The following is a 25627-nucleotide window of genomic DNA, read 5'->3' as shown; positions in this document are numbered from 1 at the left end:
TAATTTTTGTTTTCATTTTCATCACTCTTTAAGAAGCAGATACTGCTCTCTTTTTACCAGATTTCATCCGAATAGAGGTTAAAAGTCCCCTTTTTCTTAGCACAACAGCTGACACAAAAGAGGAATTTTAAATCAAGGCTTTACTCACAAAAAAGAAGTATGTGAAATCAAAACAACGGGAAACTAGAGATTCTGACTTTTCCTGGGAGTTGTTTTCCTGAAATTCAGTCCTTATGAGACACTTTCCTTATGGATCTTAGTGCACACTGAGCAGCGGAGGGTGTGCTCCATCTTCTCACAATAGAGGGCACTAAAGACAGGGTCCTCACTCAAGAAATAAAGAATCAAGACTGAGAAGCTTAACCCCTTCTACTGGTCACTTGGTGCACTCTTCTTAATTCTGGTTTGCTTTGAGACACTTCTCCTCCTCTGGTAATTGTATTCTGGGATTTAGTATAGCATTTAGGGAGATCATTTAATCATAGCATGAATCATACATAATATGTTCAGAGTAAATATTACTTCCCTTTCCTTGTCCTTGCAATAACTGTCCACGCTCTGTAGCTCACCTGGCCTTACCTACAAGAAGGCCATTTTCTTACAAGCCATGAGCAAAAAATTCTAAGCTGTTTCTTGTGCTTGTTGCCCTTTCTAGAATATCTTTCCTCTATTTTCTTCTCATGTAAACCTTGCAGTTCTTCCTAAACCAAACCAACTCATAAAATCTCCTTCCTAATCAAACTCTGCATTATGTTTTCCCTTCTTTGTACATGTAAAGTATGTTCATACCTAATATTTTTAATTAAAATACACTCATTAACTTTTTGATATAAAAATTTTATCTTTTCTGAGAGGCGAGAATCACTAAACATTGATTCATTTAAACATTAATTCCTACTAATATTAATTCCGTCTGTTTGTCTGTTTTTAGGTCTCCTGCTAGGCACAATGCAGAGCTACGAAGGTAGCAAAAATTTAGCAAATCTGTGAATGTCTAAAATGTTCGTCAATTAATAAAAAAAAATTCACATACACTTAGTCAGGCCTTGCCAGATATCCAAGTATGGACGTAAAATAATTATGGAGAATCGTTCATGTGAATATTTTAGTTTTTAGGGAAGAGAAGGCATTAAAAATAATGTTTTGAGAAATCGGTGTGGGAAACCCACGTAGCCAAGATTGTAGAGCGCCATCTTGTGGGCAAGTGAGTTTCTAACTATAAGATTTTTAGATAATGTGATTTTTTTGTACCAGCTGTGGAATAGAAAAGGTATATTAAAGCTTTATGTAGTTAAGCACATTTAAAACAATACTTATAAATTAGTCATAACCTTTAAAATATCGTTTAAATATATTGAATATCTAAAAGTGAAAGTCCTAGTGAATAAATTAATTATATTATTGACATGACTTGTAACACCTTCCATTAAAAAAATCTTATAAAATTATAATCAGAAAGAAAAGAAAGTCCTTAGAGAGGATTCCCTCAAATGATCTTTAAAGAGTCTCAGATGAGTTTAAAAAGCTAATTAAATATGGTTCCTCTTCCTCAAAAATGAAATATACACAAAATTTTGCATGTAATTTCAGGGACATCATCACCTCCCTTGTAGTTCCTTCATGAATTCATGTTCTTGAATTTTGTATTTTTAATCCTTTTGTGTATTATACAGTGAAGTTCCAGAAGTTTGGGGGTAAAAATTAATATTTAATCTCATTATCTCTTCATCCCGCAAACCTCATACAGAATTTCCTAAAATAAATAAATTAGTAGATAAATCATGGTGAAATATTTTTGCGATATTGTTTGACTCCCTAAGCTAAATCTTAATATTTATAGTTTTTGGACTCTTCATATTCCTGACATCAGCAAAGATAAAATTTTAATAGTAGCTTCATGTTATTCATAGTGTGTCTGTTAGAAGATCCTTTGTGTTCCTTTTATACTATTCCTTTTTTATATCACTGAAATATATATGCATATATATATATGCATGTGCCACAGTTTCTTTATTTGTTTATGGATACGTAGTTTAATCTCATTATTTTGACTATTTTAAACAGTGCTACAATGAACTTGGGAATGCAAGGGTCTCCTCCACATACTGACTTCATTTCCCATAGATATATGACCAGTAGTAGAAATGTTGAATAATACAGTGGTTCTGTTTTTAGTTTTTTTGAGAAACCTCCAACTGGTGTTTTTCACAATGGCCAGACTAAGTTATGCTCCTGTCAGCAATATACAAAGATTCTCTTTTCTTCACATCCTCATCAACACTTATCGTATTGAATCAATTGAACAGATATAAAGTAGCATCTCTTTGTGGTTTTTAAATTTGTATTTCACTGATGATTAATGATGCTGAACATTTTCTTTTTTTCTCATATACTTCTTGATTTTGAATCTTTGCATCATTTGAGAAATATATGCTACAGTCCTATGTTTATCTTTTAAAATTGACACCTAAAATTGTATACATCAAGTACAACATTATGTTTCTAAGTATGTATAGATTGTGGAGTGCTTGAATCTAGTAATTAACATATTCATTTACTTACAGTTACCATTTTCATAGTTAGAACATTTAACATCCACACTATCTTAACATATTTCAAAACACAATATATTGTTATTTGCTACACTCACCATGTTGCACAGTAGACCTCTTGAACTTATTCCTCCTAATTCTAATCCTGTGTTGTTTGATTAACTCTGCAGTCTGCTTCTTTACCCCCAACTTAACCACTGATTTTCTTCTTCTATGAGACTGACGGTTTTTCATTTTGCATCTGAGTGAATTCATTTGGCTCTTTTTAATTGGGATTGTTTTCTTAATATTGAGTTGAGTTCTTCTATATTTTGAAATTCCTCTTAAGAGAGGAATAAACAAGAGGATATTATATTAAGTGAACTAAACCAGGCACAGAAAGACAAAATACTGCATGATCTCACCTGTATGTGGAATCTCAGTTCCCAGAGACTAGGGAATAGCAAAGATGTTGGTCAAAGGACATGAATTAAAGTTAATCAGAGGAGTAAATTCAAGAAAACTATGGCACATCAGAGTGACTGTAGCTAACTGTAGCGTGTTGTATACTTGAAAATTGCTAAGAGTAACTTTTAAGTGTTCGTATCACAAAAATGTAAGTATATGATGTAAAGCATTTGTTAATGAGTTTGATTTACTACTCATTCCAAAATGTGTGAAAAAACATATATTTACAAACATTATACAAATAATATATATTATATACATGTATATGTAAATATTATACACCATAAAACAAAACTTTTGTCAACTGCAAAACAAAGATGTATTTTGGAATTATAGAATAACTTTGGCAGATGAAGCCATGACAGTTGATACATTTGAACAAAGTCCCAAATCACAGCTTACCCTATTGCCTAAACACTATAAACTACTACTTCTGTTTTCTCTTCTTGTCCCATTGAGAATTCAGGTGACTTGATAATTCACCTCACTTGGTTGGGACTATTAAAGCCCTTTGCTTTTCTTTCAATATTTACAGCTGTTTGTTTTCTTCATCTCTTCTTATTAAGAACCCTAATCTCCTAGGTCAGTAATTCCTAAAGCAAATTTTATAGAATGTTAGTGCCTACGATACTTATATGTGCTACATGCAAAATGATTCCATTGTCTAATAAGCTGAACTTCACAGAATTAAACCCATACTTCACCAGGAGATTTCCAGAGTCTTTATACAAGCTTAATAAATATTTTAAAACTGTAGGTAAGAACCAGGGATTTAGCTCTGTGCTGCCACTGCCTGGCTCGCAAACACAAGGTCCTGAGTTTGATCCCCAGTACCAAAAAACAAAACAAAACAAGACAAAAACTGTAGGTAGAAAATATAATATGCAAGCCAGGAGTAGCAGTACATGGTTGTGATCCCAGCACTCTCAGAAGCTGAGGCAGAAACATCATAAGTTTGTGTCTAGCCTGAGCAATGCAGTGACTTAGTGAAACTGTGCCTCAAAAGAAAAAGAGCTGAGGATAGGAATATAACTCAGTGCAAAGGCCCTGGGTTCAATCCCCAGTATGACACACATACACACTTACACACACAAAGAGGGAAAATACTACACATGGAATATCCTAAACATTATTAAAATTGAAACTTTTTGTTGGCTTGTTTTCAGAGTGTCTAATGGGGTTGGTGCTCCACTGAGAAATTTGGCAGATGCTGAATTAGAGATACAAAAATAGATTTAAAAATACAAGCTGATTGCTTGAACAAATTGTAGGATAGTAAGAAATTGACTTGTACTGTAAAATATTCTAGAAGAGGAAATGTTCTACATTAAATGATCCTAATTCAAATATTATGATGAATTTTAATTTAGCAGGCAATTTGAAGTAATGGAGAAAGCACTCACCTGGCAATGGGTTAACCTGTTTCATTCCTTGGTACATTCATGTGGCTTTTCAGATAATGAGCAATTCATTTCACTTCTCCAGCTAAGGGAAAAGAATTCTTGTAGGAGTTACAGGAACACTATGATTAGTATAAAATTCAGCTCAAGAAGCATTGTGCAGTAATTCCCATGTAATATTCTAAAGGATGGCTTACACTTATGCTGTTGATATGTAGAGGCATGTTTATAATCCATGTGCATAGAGAAGAGCTATTACACCAATAATCTTTTTAAAATGTCCTTCTGTTCAATTGTAGTGAATTGATCTTGTGTGTTCATATCATCTCTAAGTATAGGAATTTTAAAACAGGAGCATGGGAAAAGGATAGAAGACTGTTTCCCCATCACACTGCGGGTCCCCATTTGTACCCACAGAAATATCCAAGGTTTATTTTCTAAAGAAATATTGGAAAAGCTCAAGACTGGGAGAGCAGATGTAGCACACTATGGACATTGTGGTATGGGGCTAAGACAAAGGATGCGGAGGGTTATGTGTGGCAGGGCATAACCAAGGAAGCAGGCTTCAGGGTAGAGGATTGACGTGCAGCACATTTATGGAGACCAAAAGGCAAGGAGGAGGGTTAAAGGCTCAGTGGAGACTTCAGCTGGTACCCTGGGGCTTCTAAAACTGAGAGGAAGGGCTTCAGACTTTAAACCTTCTCTTTCCCCTGTATCAGCCACTCAGTGTCTGCAGGCTACTCTAGGTCAGTGGGGTTTGGTCATGGGCAAGAGCAGTACGCCCCCTATTGGAGAAGAGCTTATTCCCATCTGGGAAGTGGATGTGGGCATCCAGTGCCGACTGTGTCAAGAATGTTGAGAAAGGAGCCCCAAATGCCCATCAACTGGAGACTGGATACAGAAAATGTGTTTTTTAAAAAAGTATAAAATGGAGTACTGCTCAGCCATAAAAAATGAGAAATTAGAGACATTTATAGCTAAATGGATGCACACTGAAGTGATACTCTTAAGTGAAATAAATAGGACACACGTGTAAATACCAAATAGTTTCTCTGGTGTGAGAAACTGAAAGTGTAAATAAGGACTAAAAGGTATAATAGGTAATGTGAAATAGGAAGAAAAGGGGCAAAGGTGAAGGGAAAGTGGGAGGGCTAGGGGAAAGGAAAGAAGGGAATGGTATTAATATGAGAAAATAAAAAATGGAAACAAAGTCTTTGTAAATAGGGAGGAATGGAGGGGTTGAAGGGAGGGCAGGGGAATGGGGAAAAAATAAGAACCAAGAGAGATTATGTAAAGGTGCAGATCTCCAATGATGAATGTCATTTTATTGTATACCTAAAATGTACCAATAAAATTAATTTTAAAAAATGCTGAGACCTCAGCTTCCTCCCCCAATCTCTGCTTAAAGTGAAAGCAGATAAGTGCATTTTACCAAAGCCTTATGATTACAAGGTTTTCCTCTGGACATAAAATACAGAATAGGCACAGACTTTGACAGAAAACAGAGGATGCAATTATGTCCTTAGGAAATGTAAAAATAAACAATGTGGTATGCATGAGGATATTTCGTTCCTTCTGAACCTTTGGAAATTACGGTCAAGTAATTTTGAATGTACGTGTTAATGAAATATCTTTTGTCTAATTTATGTACATCATTTCACCACAGATCTATGGAATTTAGGTTACAGTTGTATAATTCCATAAGGAGTTTTTAATTGCTTAAGCGTCACCTGTTCTTTATAAATGTTGTGGCTGACATCAAGTTTTCCTCCATATGGTGATGACATTTTTGATTACTATTTGTCTTCTTACATTTTAATAGTGATTTGAGTTAAAATAATTTAAAGTCTGTTTCCCAGTAGCTTCATGTAACTGAACAGTACTGTGTATGAGTTTTATCTTTTTCTTATTTTGAGTCAATATAATTTTTTAAAAGAGCTTAAACTAGCTACAGAATACAGCTTTATAGAACTAAAAAAAACCAAAAAACCAAAAAAACCAAGATTTTCCTCTGGAAAATGAAACTTGCCTCACTGAAAAGACCTTTGTATTCTGACACTTCCAACAGGTTTCTGAGGGAATGCAAGATGCTCCTCCAGTCACCTATCTTTAAAATTCAACAAGAAATTAGCTCATCTATGTTGCTTTTGACCTCAATTCAAATGTGAATGGTTAACTGAGCATCATCCTAAATTTCAGGAGACCCACAACAGAGGCAGGGGTGGGGGCAAATCAGTAGAAAAAAATGGAGGTTGGTGGAAACAGACAATGTAGGGAGAGAAAAAGTACAAGCCAGCCAAGAACCAAAAATCAAAAAATAATATCTACGCAAAGAAAAGAGAAGGTATCATAGTTGTGACACATAAAAAAGATACTATGAGAAACGTTTTAAAAATCAAAGAATAAGAAAAGGCTTTTGGAAATTAAAATATATATTGCTAAAATGGAGTATCAATGAAAAGGTTAACAGTCTATCAAGATGAAAAGATCATGATAAAAATAGAGAAAACTATTAGTTGGAAAGAGAATTGATTTAGGAGGCACAGCATCTTACTGATAGTTATTTCAGAATGAGAAAATGCTGGACAATGAAAGAAAATGATTTTTTAAATAAACATGTGGAGATGGAGGGAGAAATGAGCAAGTGGAGGATTAGAGGGGGGAAGGGGATGAAAAAAGAATTAAGATGTGTTCTGCACATGTACCAACTCCTCACAAGGGAAGTGTACTCTTCAGGTACTGCAAACGTGCTCATAAAAACAAAAACTTTTTAAATATAAAGTAAAAACTAGTAATAAAAACATATGGCTAGGCAAGAAAATTTCTCATAAATGAAAAACGTGAATTTTTTTTCAAACAGAACAGGAATCTTGAGTACAGGGAAAGAAAAGAAGACACAAAAACACATCTTTTGGAAATTTCACAACCCTAAGCATATAGATCCTAAAACCTTCAAAAGAAAGAAAAAAAAGAAAAAGAAGATATCACATCCAAAAATGAGAATCAGATTGATGTCAAAACATACTAAAAAATCTTAGATGGTAGCAATCAATTAAGCCATGACTTCAGTATTTTGAAGGATGTTTTCAATGTAGACACCTATACTGTGAAACCATTACCAAGTGTAAAGACAAAATAAAGCCATCTTAATTATGCAAGATTTTAAAAGTTAAATACTATTCACTCTTTTGCCATTTAAGCTTCTATAAAATGTGATCCACTAGAAAAAGAAAACTACAAAAAAGCAAGATAAAGAATCCAGTAATCAACATGAGAGACAACAGAGAGAAAGTTTATGGTGTTGGGCTTTTAGGAAGTCTAGAAAGCAACCTGTCCAGAAGTACAGGTGGAATAGAGAAGTTGGCCCTGAGGTAGACGTCTGAGAAGAAGAAATGGATTAATAGATTATCCAGTTTGATACATCACCAAAGAGGGATGGCAGCTAGGACCACAACTAAGGGAAAAAAGAAAAACAAGGAAATTAACTATAAGCAAAACCAAAGTTGTACTATATTACATATATAGCATATAAGATTTACATAGTAAAAATATAAGACAGGTATGTTGACACACACCTATAGCCCCAGCACTCTGTGAGACTGAGCCAGGAGGATCACAAGTTGGAACCCACCCTGGGCAACTTAGAGACTTAGCAAGACCCTATCCCAAAATAAAAAATAATAAAAGGGCTAGGGATATAGCTTCCTGTGAAGAATGTGGGTTCAATACCTGGTATTGAAGAAAAAAAATTATATATATATATGTTAAATTTACTCTTTATATGTACCTCTGTATATAGAAATGTATTTAACAAAAAATTATGATGTAACTACATGAAAGGAGAAAAGAGATTAGAATAAAACAAATCCTTATCCTTATTACAGCAGAAACTGAATAGATAATGTTTAAAATTTTCAAAAATCAAGAAAAAATAAGCATATTACTTTCAGTTATAAAGTTAAGTGCCAGCAGGAGCAAAATGATTTGAGAAAATGCATTCAGAATGGATACGTGTAATACAGTTTTGTGTTTTTTTTAAAAGCTTTTGGTATAATTCTTAAATTACATGTGCACATCCAGTTTCTCACACCAGAGAGACAATAAGGGGAATAGGTAATGTGAAATAGGAAGAAAAGATTCAAAGGGGAAGGGGGAGTAAGGGGATGGGTGAAAAGCAAAGAAGAGAAAGAAAAAAATATGACAAAAGACAGCAAAAACAAAAACAAAGCTTTTGTAAATAGGAGGGGGTGGAAGGTGGAAGGGAGGAAAGGGGAATGGGAAAAAACAAGAACTAAGATATATCATGTACAGGCACAAATTCCCAATGATGAATGTGATCATAATGTATAACTAAAATGTACCAATACAGTTAATTTAAAAATTACATGTGCCCAATTTCTATATTAATCATGCTGGATCAGTTTAATTACCTTACCAGCCTCAAAATCTTATACCAACAAAGGTTGTTGTTTTTGTTTTCTCGCACTACGTGCAATCAACCCACACCTCTGCTTTACGGTCTCCTCTCTCAGGCTGGAGGTGGTGGAGGAGCCATCACACAAGATGGCTGCCAGTCCCTCTGGCAGAGGGAGAATGGAGGAAAGGCAGAGGGTCTCACCCCTGCAGTTCAGTACATGTCCATGCGAGCTATGGGCCAGAAGCCATCATATGGCTCCATTCCACCACAAGAGGATTATTAACCACAGATACTCAGTCTGTTCAAAAATGGAAAGACTGAGCAGGCATTCTAGGGAGAACCTCAATTTTCCTCATAAGAATTAAGTAAAAGCAAAATGATTTACTTCCATCTAAAAATTTAATTAAATATTCCTGTGTAATGAATATGTAAATATTTATATAACAAACATATAAATAGAATATAAAAATAAATATATTTTATAAAAAATTAAACATATAAAACAACTTGCATTATAAGTATTACTTATATTTTTATATGTGATTGTCTCTCATGCATATTTTATCTACTCCTTATGCAAATGTTTTTCAAATACCTTCTTAACCAAGCATTGTTGTGGGTCCTGGGTATTAAATAGTGAAAAAAAAAAACAGACAGAAACCCTGTTTTTGTTTTTTAACTACTCTAGGGTAGTAGCTGTTTTATAGCTTATGTAGGAACAGAAATACTCAATAAACACAATAAATAAATGCATATAATGTGTTAGAAAGATGTAATCGTGCAAAGGGAGGGAAGACTCAGTGGGTGGAGGATGAGAGTATGGCTGGAATTCCCATCCCATGACAATCCTCACTAAGATGGGACCACTGGAGGCCAGGCCTGAAGAAAACCCAGACTGATGAGTGTGAAGGATCTGCTCTTGGAGGGAGCAGAGCATGCAAACACCCTGATGCTGGAACATACTTGCACTTTACTAGGAAAGGCTGAAAGGCTCCCTGGTGACTGGTACTTCAGTGACATAGTGCAGGGGACATATTGGGGTCACAGTATGAATATGTGTCACAGAAACCATACTACAGACCGCTGTACTCTCTATCAATAGCTTGAACTCAGTGAAATGCTCAGACTTTCATTGGAAAGTAAATTACCTAGTACTTAAAAAATGACTAATATTTTATAAACACCCACCTGGTCACGCTATCAAAAAGATAAGAAAATGTAAACCTTGTGGATCTTTGATATCCATTTTTAATTCCTTAAAGCTCTTCCATGCTGTGTAGGCTATTTAACATTTACCTTTCAAGAAATTACACATTTACATAAAAGAAAGCTTTCACAAAGGGAAGACAGCAAATAATATTTATTGGGCTAATACACAATGCCATATACCAACCTTATTTAAAGCTCTCTATAATCTAATTAGGAAAATGTAATGTCCCGTTGTACAGGTAAGAATACTGAGTCTTAAGTGGTTATAATATAACAAGTTATAAAGGCTATAGTGGAACTGGAATTTAAACTCAACTCAGTCTGACTCCAAACCCTTTTATTTTTCTATTGTATTTTTCTCCCCCAAATATGTCTTGTAATCCATAGATTTTCTAGGTCTGAAAGTCATTTACATTTTTGTTCTAAAAACTCTCCTACTAGCAGATTATCAGAAAGAACCATATGTGTGCTAAGACTGGGCCATTGTGAAGTGTCACTGCCAGCCCCAACATCCAGGAGAACTAAACACTATTAACAGAAAATGATACATTGATAAAAAAGAGTTAAGCATATTTTTAAGGACAAATTTGCCTAATTTATTAAAAACATTGAAATGTTCTGATTTGAAATTTATTGTTTTCTTTTCTAGGTAAGTTTGGAAATATTTTTCTTATGGAATAGAGGTATGGTGTCATTTTTTTCCTGAGTTTTATTTAATTGCCTTTAACATTGAGTATGAAAAGATGATGTGTTTCACAATACAGATATTAGAAAAGCAACATTGTGGTTCAAAGGTAGTGGAGTCAGAGATTCCATAGAGTAAATCTATGCCCTGCATGTGTTCTGTGGGTGTGTAAATGATCTCTGTGTCTTGTATAAGAAAGAGGATTGTCCTGGGGACAGTGGAAGTAAGAAACAGGGTGAGGAGCGCATGCAGTGTGGGCTGCAGAGCTGAGAAGGACATGGCCTTCGGCTCCAAGTATGTCATCTGCAGTGGCCCTGAGGACATGCCACAAGTAAAAGGTGCCTTTTTATGAGACAAAGAATCAACTAAAGACTGTTTTCATTCCCTGTTCTAAACCTATAGCTTTGTGTCCTTTCCTAATTATTGTGAAAAAATTCTGGCCAGCCTGTTACATACGTGTATCTTGGAAAAAAGGAATGATCTTAACCATTTTGAAACAGAAGTCAAATTTCATGCTAGAAATCAATAAGGTAGACCCACTTCCTAGAAACCATGTGAATAAAAACAATTCTAATGAACTATATACATCAACCATTTCAAGTAGGGAATAGAAAACAGCATGAAGCTTTTGGACATCCAAAAGAGACGATAAAATATCAGAAGGGCTTAGGAAGATGTGAGATTTGTGTGGAGGAAGGAAGTGGTTGAGTGAGATTTCAATCATGCGTGAGCTTAAATGCCATAGTAGTTATACATGGAACGTTTGCTTTATTCCAGAAAGACTATGTGTGTTTCTAAAAGTAATTGAAGCTTTATCATCAAACGCATAAGAAGAAGAGAAACAGGGCACTGATTAACTTCTGGTCCTCATTCTACCTAATCAATAATAGATGTCTGCTACATTTGGGATCTGGAAATGCCTCCCAAGGCCCATTGTCAAAGGCTTGCTCCTCCAGTGGCAGTATTGGGAGGTGATAAAACCTGTCACAGATGGGGCCCAATGAGAGAGTGTACCTTTGGGATTGGAGGACCCAACCCCCTTCCTCTCTCCCTCTTTCACTTTCCTATGACAAGATACATAGTTTTATTTTTCCATGTATTCTCACCATGATGTGCTATATTGGCCAAAGCAACAGGGCTGATTCCTCATGGACTAGAATGTCAAAACTGTAAGCCCAAATAAACTTTTTCTCTTATGAGTTGATTATTTCAGGTACTTTTTTATAGTGGTGGGAAGCTAACTAACAAAATAAGTTAGCACAGAAGGTAGGAAAGCTCTATGGACCTTGGTATTAATAGGTAATGAGCTTGGATCTTATATTCTCTGGAATATAATCATAGCAGTGTCAAAGTCATCAGGATACAACTCAAGGACAGTAAAGTTTTCACTAAGGAAATATAAAGTTGATACTTGAACCACAAAGCTAACTGGGCCAGAATTATCTTCATTTTAACTAGTATCCTGGTGGCTGATGGAAAGGAGGAGAATTAAAGGATATCCTAACATGTAATAGTTTTCAATCTAATTTTCAGAGAGAGTCTGTAGCACAGGGGCCAACAAATATTTTCTGTGAAAGGTCAAGTAAATATTTTAGCCTTTCTAGGCCCTAATATCTCTGTAATGACTACTCAGTTCTGGTGTGGAAGAGGAAATGCAGTTGTCCACAGACAACACGTAACAGTTGAGCATGATGTGTTCCCATAAAACTCTTAAAAAACAGGTGGTGAGCAGGATTTGCTTGGTGTTTGTTTTCTAATGTTTGCACCAGATCCCTCTGAAGTAAAAAAATTAAACAAAATATTTTGATATAATGTGAATGTTGGCCACCTCCAGATACAGGTTAAGAAGGAGTGAAACAGTATTCAGCTATGGTTTAGAAGCTAGAAAGTTCTCAAACGTTTAGATGAATTTAGACACTAGAGGGCACAACAGGATGTTTTTAAGTCAAGGCCTTTTGTAAACAGAACACTTCGATTATGAAAAGTGCCTCAAGTAGAATGATCTGACCTCAGTGTGCATAATTTGCCTGAAATGTCAGCCTGAAGCTCCTGTGACCTCACTGGCCACAAGAAATTGAAGTGGTTGACCACTTTTGTGTTGCTGTAATTATAACCATATGTCTGTCTTTCTTCCCTTTTTGATTGGTTTCAGCCTTTTCGTAAAATGGCCAAAATTAAGTATTTATATAGTGGGAGTTTTTTCATTTTATGAGAATAATCATTTTCTTGATGCTACAGGTTCTAATTTTCATGTGGTGAGAGTTCCCCTTGTAACAACTAAATTATTTTGAATTATCTCATGCTTTGCTGATCTTTTAAAAACCCAAAATCATGTATGTAACTGTAGTTTGTTATTTTGATTTTTGTAACCTAAGAGTTTTATTTCAGGAAAAAATGATAAAAAATAGGAGTCTAATGCTTCAAAAATACTTCTACCCTAGTTAGAGTAACCTGGTAATTCTGCTTGAAGGTATATGGATTACAGAAATACTTTGAGATGTTAAAAAGATTTATGTTAAGAATGTTCATCCAAAATTACTTATAATACTGAGAGCCTAGTCTATCTACACATTTCTCATAAATTGTTTAAATAAATTTTGATATTAGACTGAGTCAATAGAATCGTAAGCATTAAAAATAATATATTCAAATATCATTAGATGATATGAAAATATTCTTATAGTAAAATGTGAAATGCAAACTTGAGTCCAAAATCAGATACTAAAAATCTCAATTGAATATTAAAATTAGGTGCATAAATATATGTATATTCATATAAAATAATGAAAATAAGCCAGATTTACAAGTTACTTCTGGGTTCAGGTGATTTTTTTTTTTTCATTTTACTCCTGCATTTTCTAAATAAACTATCAAGCACAGTCATCACTTAAATAGTCATAAAAATAAATGTTATTCAAACATAAAACTATTTCGACATTTTGATAACTTTTTGGATATTATATTTATGTCGGTGCCAACAGAAATCAACAGGTTACAAGAAAGTATGTTATGCATCAGAGTTCACTTAAATGAATTCTTGATTGTGTATCTTGAGAAGCAGACATTCGAAGAGGGTACCCTTTCTGGCCAGGAGGCAGAGGGATTTAATTCTGTGTGCTGCCTGAGTTGCCACAAAGTGAGCAGCTAGAGGGGGCCAGAAACCAAAGAAGGGGAAGGAAGGAAGGGCCCTCTGGAAAGGCGTGTGGTGCTACTATTTCACCCAGAGCTTCCTTGCGGGCTCCCTGGTTTCTGGCAAAGAAAGACATCAGAGACACATAGACAGACAGACACGTGCATGCGCGCACGCACACACACACACACACACACACACACTTCTCTTTCAGTTTAAAACCTGCCTTATGCTCTTGCTTTTCCCTATATATAGATATGTGTAGAGGAGCTAGAGATAGGCAGCAGGAAACCAAGGGTGCTAAATTCAATTTTGTCTGAGTACAGAATTCCTTTTGAATGACCTGGACTAAAATAAGGGGAAAAGTGCTCGCTTAGGCAGCACATATACTAAAATTGGAGCGATACAGAGAAGATTAGCATGACCCCTGCGCAAAGATGATACCCAAATTCGTGAAGCGTTCATTCCATATTTTTTTTGTAAATGGGGAAAGGTGGGAGGGGGTGAAGGGAGCACAGGGAATGGGGAAAAAATAAGAAACAAGTTACAGCATGTGCAGGTACAAGTACTCAATGAAAAATGTAAACATATTGTATACCTAAAACGTACCAATAAAAGAATTTGAGAAAAAAATAAAATAAAACAAGGGAGAAAAAAAATCCCATAAATAATATTGATAAAAATACCACAGTAATGTAGCAAAAAGTAAAATCTTGTCACTAGCTTCAGTTCGGCTTTTCTTGTGATTTTTTTTTAATGGCATGAATTATCTTCTAAATATGTAAAACTTTTTCTTTTTTCATTTGTGAACATAGCAAGAATAAATCCACCATGTTGGAGCTATAAGCAATATTTTCATCTTGATTCATGTTATACATTTCTTTTTCTCTTTTGATGAACCTTCATTAGAGCTCTAATCCCTGGAACCTAGAGAACTGAAAACTATATCCACATTTTTTTTTTTATGGTGCCAGGGATCGAACTCGGGTCCTTGAGCTTGCAAGGCAGGTGGCAGAACCATTGAGCTAAATCCCCAGCCCTATATCCACATTTTAACATGACAAATAATTTGATTAACTGAGTAAAAAGACAGGATTGAGATTAATTCTATTAAACAACTCTTAGGACCTAAACTCCTCTAATACATTTTTATTTTGATTTTAAAATTTTGAACCAACTGATTTATAAAATAAACTGATAGATTCAGTCATTTGGATTGTTTACAAAAATACATTCAACATTCTAAAGTTTACTACTTTACGTCTTCAAATGATAATTGCCAGTTTATATACACAAAATGGTCACAAACATACCAAGGTATAAATAAAATTGAAAAGTGCAAATATTAGCACCTATTATCCATCATACAGGAAGAGAAATGGATGACTTGGCTTACTTAAGCCAATCACCAAAGGAAATAGAAACACATTAAATCTTTTTGGAACAAAACAATTAAATATTCATTACATGAACAAAAGCAGAATTTAGAGCAAAGTAATGAAACTTCCTAGGAGTTTGTCTTCTAAGGATTCATTTAATACACTTACTTAGCTCTGATTGTACACCACAGTCCTAGGGATACATACGCCACAACTCTCTTTCAGGGGAAAGAAGATTTTCATATGCATTGTACTCTACCTAAGAAACAAATTAGAAGTGTAAGAAATCCTTGCTGATCACCACACCTACCTCTGACATATTTATTTCCATTTGTTCATACCTGTATCTCACCAGACAGCCCATGGCATACTCATGTCCAGCCTTATCTTTGTTCAATACTTTTACCATTAGTTCTTAGATAACATGAGGAAACATGGATCTGACCTTGCACACTTGTAGTAGTTTCAATTTCAGAAACACCAGAGGCAGACCGTTTTTTTCAGCTAAACAAGGTAGATTAACATCCAGACAGAGGTCAAAAAGCTTCTCCTCTGAGTAAAAAAAAAATAGGTAAATAAATTAGTCTATACTGTGTTGAAAAGATGTAAGCAGTAGTAGATGCACCAGTGTCTGACACATTAACACAAAGACTTGAGGGGAAAAATTCATGACATCGTCTCTGTCTCTAGTGTTCTGTGCTGATATCCCTAGGAATAGCATCGAAGTATTACTTGTACTGAAATTCTTTCATGTTTTTGTTCCTTTGCTCAGAAACCTCTGATGACTTTTGATATTATAATAATAATTGATTTAAGGAAGTTTCCTTCTATTCACAGTTAGTTGGCAAAGAGGTTTTCTCCCTGCCTCCCAATAAATTCTTGTTGGATTTTATGTAATTACTTTTTTTGCATTTATTGATATAATCATGTGGAATTTTTTCTACTTTGTTATCATTGTTAAAGTGATGAGTTACTTTGAGTGGCTTTTTGAATATTAAAACAACATTCACTTCCTCGAATAAACTCAACTTAGTTATCATCTATTATCCTTTTAATATAACTCTGCTACCAGAAGAAATTGAATATCAGGACACTTCTATATCTATTAAATAGATTCAATAGTAATTTTAAAACCTCTCCACAAGGTAATCTCTAGCCCCAAGATGGCTCATAGGTGAATTCTTCCAACCATTTTTAAAACTGCAGCTCCAAATTAGATTCTTCCCTTCTAAATGGAGTGAAGTCCCCATTCATTATGTAGCATTTAAGGTTCTTCACATTCCACTGTCAACCTATCTTCTTTTCCTTTTCCTGCTACTGTTCATAATAATCTCCCCCTGAAAGCTAATGATTTCATCTTACACTGGATAAAATCTAGATAATAATTCTTCTGAAAAGTAGTGGCTGCTTCTACTTGTTATTGGATAATACCAGTCACGGTGTTTGGTAAATATGTATTCCATAAGTATCAATATTTGTCTTATATGGTTCTCTGACCAGTAAATTCATAAAATAGCAGTGAATAAAGCAAAAACTCACTGTAAAAAGAACTTAACTTTCTGTAGGGAAATAATACAAAAATGTATAAAAAAGCAAACAAATACTATAAAGTATAGTATATTTTGATAAGTTTTATGAAAAAAATTAATGCAGGGTACAAGTGATACGAGTGTAATTTTAGATTGAATAGTCCAAATAGCCCTGTCTGTTAAACTGATATGTAGACATCTGAAAAACGTATTTCAGGAAGAAGAAATAGCAAATGCAAAGGTGCCTAGGCAGGAGCAGGCACACTGACTTCAAGGAACAGGAAGAAACCCAGTGTGGCTGGAACCAGCCAGCAAGGGGGAGAAGAGAAGACAAAAGGGCCCAGGGACGCAGGGAACATTATACCTCCCACCCAAAGAGAGGAACTCGCAGAGGTATTTGACCTGAGAATTGATGTATGTTTTCAAAGAATCTTTCTAAATATTCTGAGAATAGCTTCCAGTAAAGGTAGGAACCAGAAAAGGGGTTAAAAATTCATTGCTGTAGTCTGGGTAAGAAACAATGGGTAATTTGCACTAGAGTAGTGGCAGTGCTGGTGGTGAGAAGTCATCAGATTCTGGCTCCCTTCTGAAAATAAAACTGACAGTGTTTCATGATGGATGTTTAGATAGAATAAGAGGAAAAGTGATGACTCAAGGGTTTTGGCCTGAACAAATTGAAAAGTTGGGTTTTTACTTGCTAGGGTGAGGGAAGATGAGGGAAGAACAGTTTCACTTTGGACATCTAAAGCTTGAGAGGCCTTTGTGTGGTAAAAGCTTCCAGCCCCATCCCACTCGCCCTTCACCTTCCCATCTTAGGTACCTGGAGGTTCTCTCCAGGAGAAGGAAGTAAGGGATTTAACATTTCTAGTGGTAACCCTGAAACACTGAGGGCCGGAATCAGCATGTATATGTGGCTCTGCAAAGAGTCCCTAGGAAGAGTGATTCTGTTTGCCCACAGTGCTAATCTGTTTATTACTGTACACTTGATTAACTTTTGTCTCTTTATTGTCCCACTACCCCACTTCCTAACTTATACTTCCTAGAGTCACATTTCTGCCTCCTATGTAAATGAACTATGCATGCCAGACTTCACAGGGTTTACCCGGGAAGATTTCAACATAAGTCTATTAAGTATTCAAATTTCAATGGCCAAGGAGATGAAGATACTATTCGAGAAACTGTGGAAGATGTCAGAGATGGGGATATAATTGGGAGGTGATAGTCATTCATAAGCCTGTGTTTAGTCCATTGAACAAGATCTAAATATGATATGTTACTTTCTTTCTTACCTCTCGCATGTTAACTTTTCCACAGGAACACAAAGGTGCTTATTAGTGAGTTTTCAGCAGAGGCCACAGTATACTTCTAGATAGCAGTAGCTTGAGAAGTGATGATGTAGTCACAGGAAGGTGAGGGATTGTGGGGACTTGTTTGAATTTACATTTGCATAGGCAGAATTTTTTTATGTTTTACTTTCAGTATTTGATTATTTGAGGTGGTTTTGGAAAACCTAATGGGGACTATAATGGAGGGTCCCTCCAAATCATCTTTTGTTGTTGACACTGCTTTTTAAATAATAGTTTTTACCAGTCTACACTTTACTCTCCTGACTTGGGCTCAGAACATTGTAGACATGAGGGCTCAGCTAGGGAAGTAAGCAGAGATGAAAGGCACCTCCTTACCTAGGTAATGCAGGAAGCAGCAGGAAGGATGAAGACTACTCATTTCTCAGCTGTTCAACAGAACAGGAGAACAAGGCATTTTCTTTCCTGTTTGGAGCCAAATAACAGATAAATACAACTCCTCTTTCACAGAGTATCATATTGCAGAATAAAATTTCCTTTTGCAGGAATCATCCACATTTTATCTTTGCTATGCAATTTTCCAGATAATTGAAAATCAATAGAATCAAGATTTTTACGTGAATTAAGATTTTTATCCTAAAAGAAGAAGCCAAATTGTCATTATTTGCAGATGACATGTTACTGTATATGGAAGACCCCAAGAACTCCACCAAAAGTCTTCTAGACTTAATAACCAAATTCAGTCAAGTAGCTGGTTACAAGGTCAACACACAGAAATCAATAGCTTTCCACTACACGAATGACAGACTCACTGAGAGAGAAATAGGGCAAATAATTCCTTTCACAATAGCATTCAAAAAACTGAAATACCTAGGAATCAACCTATCGAAAGAAATCAAAGACCTCTTCTCTGAAAACTATGGCACTCTGAAAAGAGAGATTGAAGATGATATCAGAAAATGGACAGACATCCCCTGCTCCTGGGTAGGAAGGACTAATATAGTGAAAATAGACATACTTCCAAAACTGCTATATAGATTCAATGCAATTCCAATTGAGATCCCAGCAGCATACTTCATGGACCTTGAGAGAAAAATACAAAAATTAATTTGGAACAAGAAGAGATCCAGAATAGCAAAAGCAATTCTAGGTAACAGAAGCATGGCAGGGGGTATCACGATCCCCAACCTGCAACTATACTACAAAGCTACTGTGATAAAAACAGCACAGTACTGGCAAAGAAACAGACCTGAGGACCAGTGGAACAGATTAGAAGATGCAGAAACAATGCCAGACACACTCAGCCATCTCATCTTTGATAAAGGAGCCAAACACCCTCACTGGAGGAAAAATAGCCTCTTTAATAAATGGTGCTGGAAAAATTGGATTTCAACTTACCAAAGATTAAAACTAGACCTATATCTCTCACCATGCACTAAACTAAAATCAAAATGGATTGAAGATGTAAATATTAAAATAGAAACTCTGTCCCAGTTGGAACAGAGGTTAGGTAGAACTCTTGAAGACATTGGGGTAGGAAAAGATTTTATGAACAAAACCTCAGTTGCCCGTGAACTAGCACAAACAATCAACAAGTGGGATCTCTTCTTATTAAAAAGCTTCTGCACAGCAAGAGAAACCACCAGCAGTGTGAAGAGACAACCCACAATGTGGGAAAAAATCTTCACCTGCTTTTCCTCAGACAAAGGTCTATTATCTGGAATCTATGAAGAACCTTAAAAGATCAGACCTCCCAAATTTAAAGACCTAATCTGAAAATGGGCATCTGAAATGAACAGACATTTCTCAGACAAAGAAGTAGAAATAGCAAATAAATACATGAAAAAATGTTCAACATCACTGGTCATTGGAGAGATGCAAATGAAAACAACACTGAGATTCCACCTCACTCCAGAAAGAATGGCTGCTATCATGAAATCAACCAATAACAAATGCTGGTGGGGCTGTGGGGAAAGAGGAACCCTGCTCCACTGCTGGTAGGAGTGTAGACTGGTGCAAGCCCTGTGGAAATCAGTATGGAGATACCTCAAAGAACTAGGACTGGAAGTCCCATTTGACCTTGCTATTCCCCTGCTGGGGATCTTCTCCAAAAAATTAAAAGAATCAAACCACAGTGATATATGTGCACCCATGTTCATAGCAGCACAGTTTGTGATAGCTAAAACTTGGAAACAGCCCAAATGCTCATCAACTGGAGACTGGATAAAGAAAATGTGTTTTTTTAATTAAATGGATTTCTACTCAGCGATAAGAAATGAGAAATTAGAGACATTTATAGCTAAGTGGATGCACATTGAGGCAATACTCTTAAGTGAAATAAATAGGACACACATGTATAAATACCGAATAGTTTCTCTGGTGTGAGAAACAAAGTGTAAATAAGGACTAAAATGTATAATAGGTCATGGGAAATAGGAAGAAAAGGGGCAAAGGGGAAGGAAGTGGGAGGGGTAGGGGAAAGGCTAGAAAGGAGTGGAATTAATATGAGAAAATGGAAAAATAGGAACAAAATCTTTGTAAATAGGAATGGAGGGGTTGAAGGGAGGGCTGGGCAAGGGTGAAAAATAAGAACCAAGAGAGACTATGTAAAGGTGCAAATTTCCAATGATGAATGTCATTATATTGTACACCTAAAATGTACCAATGATTAGAATGAATAATTGGTAATGCAAAATAGGATGAAAAGGTCCAAAAGGGTAGGGGTAGTGGGAGGGATGGGGGAAAGAAAAGAAGGGAAAGGAAAAAATGCTGAGAAATGGAAAAAATGGAAATAAAGTCTTTGTAAATAGGGAAGGGTGGAGGGGGTGAAGGGAGGGCTAGGAATGCGGAAAGAATAACCAAGATGCATTGTGTAAAGGTGCAAGTTCCCAATGAGAAATGTAATTGTGTTGTATACCTAAAATGTACCAATAAAAGAATTTAACAAAAACAACTTTTATCTTAATTAGAGAATTAACTCAAACACATAAAAGTGCCCCGAATTTGCACAATACTCAAATGATAATTTCTTATCAGTGACTATCACATGAAATTTCAGGTGACCAATGCATTTCTAAATGGCATTCTAAAGTATATTAATTCTTCATAAATAAATGGATCCATATTTTTAAATGAATATTTAAATGGACAGTGTTTACTTTTTAATATAGCCTCAATTTCAATATTCAGTTTTCTTTGGTGAAATTGGAAAATAGCATTCATCAAAGCAAAAAGAGCAGGTTTCGTAAGTAGTGGGATTAAACATAGATGGTGATTTCCTACTTTAGGGCATTCCTTTTATGACCCTTCAGAAACATAAGCATGTGAATCATTTTAGTCAACACAGAAGTAGAATCTCCAGGCTGTGTGCTGCCTACCCCCACATATGCATCTTCCAAGGGTTTGGAAGTCAGTCTTAGCTGGGGAAGGTGAAGCATTGGCCTGGTGGCTTAGTTGAAGTTCTTGGCTCTTCCTGTGGTGAAGGTACAAATATGGAAGCCTCTCTTCTTGGGGGGAAGGTGCACACATCCAGTTCTCTTGACAGGTGAGAATTTCCCTGTAGACTGACACAAAGTGGATTTCCTTAAACTATGCAGAGTTCAATTTCTTTCTTTGCTTTGCTTTTTTCTGGCCATAACTCTCGGAGCAACTTTGGAAGGCAAAGTGCTCTGTCTTCTTTAGTTGGTCTTCTGAACATTGCCTCCTGCTGCTTCTACTTTCATATGAAATAATATCATCAGAAGGGTAAAATGATATGTATGGCTGTCGGGCTTCCCAGAACTTCTCTCTCTGCCCGTTGAACTTCTCAGCAACATGTAAAATGTCTGTTCAATGTGTTTAACTTGAATTTAAAAGTCTTAATTCATGACCTTTGTTTGAAATCTTATCAACTAAAAACCTCAAACTCCTGCTGGGAAAAAGAAATTTTACTCAAGTTTTTTTTTTAATGTGTATTTAATTTTTTCTGATTATAAAAGTAATTTTTATTTGCTCTAGGAAATATGAATATTATGAAAAAGACAGTTTTAAAATGCCCATGATCCTGTTATCCAGAAAGAATACTGCTAACATTTCATTGCATATTTTAAGTAGATGGTTTTAATTGATAAATGATTTTCTGGATTAGATTCGACTGAGTATTAGCAACTTTATAATAAGCTTCTTGACAGAGTATTACCAATAACATTGCCTTGAAAATACCTCTCTGTGATGATGATAGCTTCCTTCACTATTTTTACTGAACTTCCACTGTGATAAGGGTGTACTGGAGTTGCAGATACACATTTTTGAGTGCCTGATAAGTCATCTGCCTCAATCTGGGATGTTCCATGGTCCTAAAGCATCTGAGAGCTTACTGGGCTTCTTGCAAGACTTGCTGCAGCACCAGCATCTTCTTGATTTGACTCCTTTGTAATTATACAACTCCAAACATGGCTAAAGAGCATTCAGTGGTCATTTCTGTGAGTTCTGCAGTTTCATGGAAACTATAATTTCCTCTGTCATTTTAATGATGTCATTTGAACTTGTCCTGCATTTCAAATTGGTGAGATGATAAGTTGAATTTATACTAAGAACATCAGAGTCGGTCGATAAAAAAAAACAGTCATTGATGGTAGTTTTAGCACTCTGGGAGGCTGAGACAGGAGTGTCCCAAGTTTGACCCCAGTCTGGGCAGCAACTTTGCAAGTAAATGAAACCCTGTTGCAAAAAAAAGAATTGAGGATATAGTTCAGTAAAAAGGTCCTGGATTTTTATCCCTAATACCAAAAGAAAAGAAGGGAGGGAGGGAGAGAGGGACAGAGGGAAGAAATGAGGGAGGGGAAAAGGAAGGAAGGAAGAAGAGAAGGAAGGAAGGAGGAAGGAAGAAACAGTAAAATCTTTTGTTCATAATTAGGCCTAATATTTACATCGTATTAATTTTAAAATATAACCAAAGGAAATGAAAAATTAAATTCACAGGAAAAAAAAACCCCCAAAAATCTCATTGAAATTCCTTTTGATTTATGGATTTCATAGGATTCTTTAAAATATCAGTTAACTAAAAAATTCCCAGTTTTTCCACTACCAAGTAGTTGACTGACTCATAATTTACCAAGAATTTCCCTGAGTCAAAGAATTCAGAAGACATTTACTTAGGACTAAACTGGAATAAAATCACATAGCTAGCAGCTTTTATTACTTACATGGATACTGATTTTTATAATTCATAATTATTGAGCATGTCTTTAACATTTACTTTTTATCATTAATTTATTTTGTTAGTAATATTTAGGAAATCAAATTTATTTTGTGTTTTGTATGACATAAAAAAACAGTGTTTTTGCCTAAATACAGTCCACCCTTGGAAATACATTGCATGAGAAATCATAGAAACTTATAACTTAGGTGCAACATAAAGCATATTCATAAATGTTCTTCAGATAAATAACAGATTATTACTGTTAATATCAGTCTCTTAACTGTTGCTAGTAGAATTGAAATGTAAGTGAACATTGGTGTTCACCATAAAATTCTTTCAACTTTTCTATATTTTGAAAATGTCCCTAGTACTGTCATGAAAAAAGTTGTTAGTGATATAACAAGACCCATATTGTAAATTTTGTTCTGGAACAAGTATTGTGTATCATCAAGTTTTTGTGTTAGACGTGTCATTCAACTTTTTCTGCACTATTCTGGGGCTGATTGCCATACTTTCAGCATACCTTTTTTTATTATTATTTGTAAAACCAAGATTCCAAGGGAAAATTTGTCAGTTTTAATATTGTGAGTAGTAGTGATATGTTTGATAGGGGAAAGAATATCTCATCACTACAGGTTTCAGAGATAGGTTTCTAAGATAAAATTCTTTGCAAATTGCAAGTGTCTTTATAGAGTTTCCATGTTTCTTTGTGCTCTCAACCTCTTAGAACTAAATTAGAACCATGATGGGCATGAAAAATTGTTTTGTTTTAGTTTTTTTTTTTTTTCATTACTTAGGATTGACCTCAGAGCCTTGCACAGTTGATGTTCTGTGAGGTATTTTACCAAAAATATCTCACTTGATTTGTTCTTAATTTTGATGATCTGAAGTATCACTGTCTTAATAATACACATTTTTTTCATAAATAGGAGCTCATGTTATTTTCTATCTCTATATTATTTATAGTCCTTCTTCCTACTACCTTGATTGTTTTTAAAAAATGTAAGCCCACTCCAGTTTCTTATAAGTCTAGAGTTTCAGTTTTAGGTGCACTCAGTTCCTTAAGCCCCCTTTGGGCATGAATTGTGTTCCCCATGGACCTCCAGCATGTGGCTGGCATAGCCCAGGACACACAATATCTAATGTAGATTTGTAAATGGAAGGATGAGCAGAAGAGAAAAAAAGGAAGGAAGGAAGGAAGGAAGGAGGGAGGGAGGGAGGGAGGGGAAGAGAGAGAGGGGAAGGAAAGCTATGAAGAGTAGCTGGTCAGAGTAGCTGTTAAGCAAAATTCCATATAGAAACTAACTTACTAGGCTATATCTTATAGCTCTGTTCATTTCAAAAGCTTTTATGACTTAGAGTCATGCATGCTTAGACTCTCTAATACTTCCCCAAAGATTTCATTATCTGGTCCAGTCTTTATTTCTTTGATGTCAGCAATTTGTTTATTTTCAAATGCAAATCTAGTGCTTTGAGTCATCTATAACATATATCAAACCAAAATAGGTCCAATTTCAATCATAACTTCACTATATATTTTTACCTGATATCTGACCAATGAAATATAATTATGACTTCATAAATGTACTTCTTAAGGTAGTAACGTTAACAGAGGGAGTCTTTAAGTTAGAAATGATTTATTCTCTAAAATTTAGAGATGATCTAGTTGGTGATGATCTGTAAGGTGTTTTACAAAAAAATATACACTTCATTTGTTCTTAATGTTCCCCATCAGGGCCTGTTATCATTTATACAACTTGGAAAAGTCACTTAGCTTCTCTGAAACAATAGAAATAAAATTAGTGGAAGCATTAGAAGTAAAACCCCTGCCCTATTGTCTTATTAATGACCTAATCATAAGTCTCTTATAAATTTCTTAATTTCCCAGGTAATTTTGAGATAGTGGTACAAAATTACACTCTAAATTTATCCTGTGATCAAACAAGAACAAATAACAAAAATAAATGATTTTCTTTCAGTGTAACTCTAATACTCAGATTTTGATTTTAGCTTCTAGTAAATTGCTAGCATTAGTTGGATGGACAGGAAAGTATTTCTATCCCTCTTCACTGTAGAATATCCAGAAGTAAGATCTGGGGCAATACGCAGTACATACACACTCTGACATAGTTACTTTTCTTTATGCTTTTCTTCACACCAGGCTTGTCACTTTCTGTCTCAGTGACTCTCTAGTTATCACACTGGAGCCCACTCAGCCTCTGCTTATAGCCTCAGAATCATCTCAAGCTCACAGGGCAGTCTTGTCCCTGGAGTTAGGAATTTAAAGAGCTTGTGTCACTCTGTAACAACGGAGGCAAAATGTGGAGACAGGCAGACCTAACTTGGACCTCTGTCATACATTAACTTTGTGCAAACGGCCCAAATGACTTAACCTT

General features: G+C 35.4%; 1 long non-coding RNA gene and 1 other non-coding gene across 2 annotated transcripts in view; both read left to right on the top strand.

Moving 5' to 3' along the window:
- LOC147824456 (uncharacterized) overlaps positions 1–25627 on the top strand; it is a 230887-nt gene that overhangs the window by 119420 nt on the left and 85840 nt on the right. The gene's annotated exons all lie outside the window — the stretch shown is intronic.
- Positions 14206–14316, top strand: LOC147824458 (U6 spliceosomal RNA). The gene has a single exon (XR_015442330.1). It is a non-coding gene; the product is annotated as a U6 spliceosomal RNA (small nuclear RNA).

The sequence above is a fragment of the Heterocephalus glaber genome, unplaced genomic scaffold, assembly GCF_053883595.1.
Source record: "Heterocephalus glaber isolate CG9 unplaced genomic scaffold, H.glaber_assembly_v1.0 deba00001539, whole genome shotgun sequence".
Lineage (NCBI taxonomy): Eukaryota > Metazoa > Chordata > Mammalia > Rodentia > Bathyergidae > Heterocephalus > Heterocephalus glaber.
This window is presented reverse-complemented; position numbering and strand designations above follow the sequence as displayed.